A 5,296-nucleotide genomic window follows, 5' to 3' on the forward strand; every position below is an offset into this window, starting at 1 on the left:
TCCTACACCTTGAGTCTAAAGAAAATTTCATTCAATATAGAAAAGCCTATAGTCACCCAAAAATGATCATCTAGACTATAAGCCCCCTTTCTAGCCTATTTTTCTTAATTTATCTATTGCTTATTCTTGATCAAATCATCACGTTGATATTTATTCAATTATAACCCATGGTTTAACCACTTTATCCTAAGTCTTTTATTTAATTAGAATAAATTTCTCCCTTTTAATTAAATAAAATCCCCAAAATCATGTCATTGTTTATCATAACAGGAATGTCTCCTACCTAGAATATTCCCTCATGGATTTGACTCAAGATGATTCTGGTCCATTCATGATTATCAAACTCTGTATGAAACATGTGTCTGATAATGTTTAACCCTTCTAAGTGCTGAAAACCTTGCCTCAAACACAAATCATTGTTGCATGCCACCTTCAGGTCCTTATAAATTTTACTATCACCAATAGTCTCAAATTTGTAGTGAATGTATGCCTTTACATCTTCTACATGTAACACGTTCAATCGAACTTGGTAAAATGCTCCCAAAGGATAATCTTCCAAAGATGAAAATGGGTGTTTCTTGAATTTGTATTGTGGCCTCTCATTAACATCACACACAGTATGGTTCTCCATTCCTTTTAATTCAAATACTTTGAAAATTCAATTGATAAACTTGAAGAGTACCTAGTTTACACATAATTAGGGCTTTTTTTACTTCACACTTGAAAATACCTTAATTATTCTTCAACTTGCTATCAATTTGATCTCAAATGCTTCTTAACTATTCACAAGATTGAATGATACATGTTACCTTGTTTACATCCCTTAAATCTTTTCAAATCAAACTTCACATTGATTGCACAACTACTTAGATCATAAAAATTGTCTATGTTAACCAGAAAACTTGTTTTCATTTGTACATATTTATGTGATCTCCAAATAACATGCACTCTTGACCACAGCTTCCTCATGACTTCTTTTACCACATACTAACTTCATAACTTCCAACTCAATCTCTAACTCTTGATCCATCTATCTGGTTCTTTGTCTTCAATAGATGAATGCTTAATTCAAATAGGATGAATTGCATATAATTGTTGACTTCAATCTTTCATCAGGTGCATCAAAATATTCTTCTTCCAATACCCAGATGTGAACATGATGGATCTTTTGTTTTAAAAAATACCTCTTTGAATTCTTCAACATGTTCTCTGAGTTCATCTTTCTAACTATTGTTACTGCCATCATTTCTTTGGATATTTATGTTGTTGTTCCTTCTAAAATTTGCATTCCTATTGATGTTCCTCATATCCATTTGGCAAAATCTTGAAATGTGCACAAAATTGTTGCATACCTGACATATAGGTGTACTCCTTCTCCGATTGGGTCCATTCTAGTTAAGTAGTTCTCTAGAATTCTTAGAAATGTGTCCAAATTTGTTACACTTGTAACAAACAATGTTACTTCTTGTTCCATTATCTCTTTCTACTTCATTAGATCTTATTATGGATCTCATTCTTTCATTTCCTATAGGGTTAGTAGCCCTAAACATTTTACTATTACTATTATTACTATCAAACTTAGGTTTCCTACAATCAACTACTTATGACCAAAACCATGACAGTCATAACAATAGAAATTAGTAATAGGTTTGAATGACTTACCTGTACAGTCTCTCTTCATATGACCAACTTCATTGCATATAAAGCATCTACCTTTGAATTCATACCTTACCTCCTTAGGTTGTTTAACTTGCTTTGTTTTCTTAGGCTCATCACATTTCTCAGGTTGACTTACTTGCTCAATTTCTTTAGGTACTTCTTTAGATTGGCATAGTTCAATCTCATTATGATCATTCTTCTTGGGTTCAGGGGTTTCAATAACTAGATCTAGTTCCTTTCTAGCTTTAAATTTATTTGTTGATCTTTCTCCAATGAAATATCCAAGACCAATCTTATCATAGGAAGGTCTCTAATAATATAGTTGCTCATAAATTTTCTCACTACTCGAATATAGCTTCTCTAACTATTGTTTAGCTTGGGTTAATTATCCTTTCACAATAGTATTATACTTCTCAAGTTTTGAATGCTTTATTTTGATAGAATCAAGTTTAAATGTCACTTTTGTAAGATGGGATCTTAGATCTGCATTTTCAAAGTGCAGATCTGAGTCAATCTTTCTATCATCTTTCTTTAGACTTAGCTTTAGTTCAACAATATTCAACTCATGTTTCAAGATATCATTTTTTTAGGTTGCTATCTCAGCACTATCTTTTGTCTTTTTTCTAGGTTCTTTTCTAGATTTGAGATTATCAATCTTATCTTTCAACTTTCCAATGTAATATTTTGCATCTTCATGCCTTTCTTTCAAGTTGTCTCTTTCTTCAGTAAGAAGATCAATCTACTCAAGGGCTTCTTCAAGATGTCTTTGTAACTATTTCATATTCATAGGGATCTTACTCAAGCTATTAAACTTATCTGGAGTAACTGAGCTCTGATACGAATTGTTAAAAATAGGTAATATTGAGAGGAGGGGGTGAATCGGTCTTCTACAATTTTTTTCCCACCACTTAATATTTTTAATTACTTTATAACATGCATATAAAAGTAAACTAACAATATTGAATAGTAAAGATAACCATACACAAAGAGAACTCATAATTGTTAGATTAGGTGAAAAACTAATCTCCCAAGAACACCTGCATGCATAAACCTGTCACATGGATGAAGCAAAGAACAGAGGCAAGGAAAAATCAAGGAGGCCAAAAAGCCAGATCCATCTTATGGACATGCAAAGAGCAATATCTCATATAATCCAATAAGTGAATGAATAAAATACAAAGAGGTGAATCTTTATAAAGGAATCACGAAACCCGAAAAGGGAAACTAAATCCTAAAAAAGCTAGGGTTGCACAATATAATTAATAAAATATTAATTATATGCACCTACAAGATAGCTTAAGAAAACTAGAGTAATAGGCAACTTAATTAATTAAATCAAAAAAAGTTAGGGTTGCACAATATAATTAATAAAATATTAATTATATGCACCTACAAGATAGCTTAAGCAAACTAGAGTAATAGGCAACTTAATTAATTAAATCAAAGTGATTTAATTAATAAGTTAGAACAAATAATTACTCTAACACCCCCCCTTAATCGAAGCTCAGGAGGTAAGCTAACCTAGCACAGCTATGAAAGAGAATTGGGTCCCGGCAACAAGGCCTGATCAGGTACCCAGTCACAAAAAAATCTCTATAAAGAGGAGAAATAGAGAAAACCACATGGGAAAAACCCTACTCCAAAAAGAGATAGCAAAGAATGTTCCAAAAGAAGGAACAAAGAGATTAGAAGAGAATCATTGAAGCATGAAGAACCGCAAAACTTTGTCAAAATGTTGATCAGTAGAACCTCCATGGAAATAGAAGGCACAAACCATCAACCAAAGGAACCTCCATGGAAATAGAAGGCACGAACCATCAACCAAAGGAACCTCCATGGAAATAGAAGGCACGAACCATCAACCAAAGAAGCATAGAACAACAATATAACCTCCCCTTAAGGTAGGTGAGGTGACAGGCAGCTGAAAAGATGGGCCAAAAATCTCCTACAACACAGGAGCCAAACACATTGAGAGTGAGGTACAAACACCAATAAAAGCACGTGTCATCGACACTGCATGAGAAAATAGAGAAAGAGGGCCTATAAGTGGCAAACAACTATGCCCCCCCCCCCATGGCACTTTATAAAATAGTGCGAGTACAATGAATCACGATGATGAAAAGGATCCTAAAATGCAAGAGTGGCACTTTATCTTAGTGCGTTGCATAAAGATGCTTACAATGAATATCAACAATGATAAATAAAAACATAAGGCTGAAACAACAGAAGGTAGAGCCCAAAACGAAGCAACTGAAGCAACAAAATCAATCTCCGGACCTGAAACAATCAGGATATCCACCATAATGCTAAAATACAAAAGACTAAATAGGATGTGCCTAGAATAGAATTTGGAACAACAACTAGCATCACTAGAAAGAGCACAGAAAGAGCTTTCCAACGATATAAAGAAGTCCAAAATCGGAGATCAGAAGCTCAAGATACACCTCCTGGAGTGCAAAATAGAACATCCAGCTTTGACTACCAAAACAGACAACCAAACTGCATCAAAACCCAAAAACACCTATACCAGCATCTTCGTCTTGGAACCAGCTTTCTGGCGCATTTTTCAGATCGAAAAAATACATCCGTATGCTCAAGTTACGGAGAAAAAACCTCCAGGGCCTCCGGATGCAAGAAAAAAATATATTTTTTTTTAATAAAAAAAATAATAAAAAAACAAAACTTCCACCACCACTGCACCATCGGCGGAGTAGTGACCGGGTGGTGGGAGGGCGGAGGCCACCACGGGTGAGGCACGGTGAGGCCGCGACGGGAATCGTCGACGGAGCCGCTAGTGGTGGCCACTAAGTGGGCCGCCAGCGGTGACTGCTGCGGTAACTACAATGGAGCCGCTAGCTATTAGATAACCGCGGCGGCTAAAAACAAGCCACAAAATTATTTTTTTGCAATTTTTTTGATATTTCCGCCTTGAAACGCATGCAGGGGGCCGTATGGCCCTGTCGAACAAAAAAAAATTTCCTCCCAGACCAACGGTGTCCAAAATGGACAAATTTTATATGGATTCTAAGGTTTTTGGGCGCTCTGAGCGCAACAGTGATGTCCGTTTGAGCCCAAAGTGACCAGAAAGAAAGGTCCCCCTAAATCCACATAAAAAGCTTTTGAAACCCTTGAAAAACACAACTTTTGAAATGCTTCAACAAACCACGAACAACGAGCAGCAAGCTAGCTCTGATACCATGTTAGATTAGGTGAAAAACTAATCTCCCAAGAACACCTAGATGCATAAACCTGTCACATGGATGAAGCAAAGAACAAAGGCAAGGAAAAATCAAGGAGGCCAAAAAGCCAGATCCATCTTATGGACATGCAAAGAGCAATATCTCATATAATCTAATAAGTGAATGAATAAAATACAAAGAGGTGAATCTTTATAAAGGAATCACGAAACCTGAAAAGGGAAACTAAATCCTAAAAAAGCTAGGGTTACACAATATAATTAATAAAGTATTAATTATATGCACCTACAAGATAGCTTAAGAAAACTAGAGTAATAGGCAACTTAATTAATTAAATCAAAGTGATTTAATTAATAAGTTAGAACAAATAATTACTCTAACAATAACACCATATTTTGTTAACTGGGAAAACCTTGGACAAGGAAAGACCCTGGTGGGGA

The sequence above is a fragment of the Cupressus sempervirens genome, chromosome 8, assembly GCF_028749045.1.
Source record: "Cupressus sempervirens isolate cs-2001-9-10 chromosome 8, ASM2874904v1, whole genome shotgun sequence".
Lineage (NCBI taxonomy): Eukaryota > Viridiplantae > Streptophyta > Pinopsida > Cupressales > Cupressaceae > Cupressus > Cupressus sempervirens.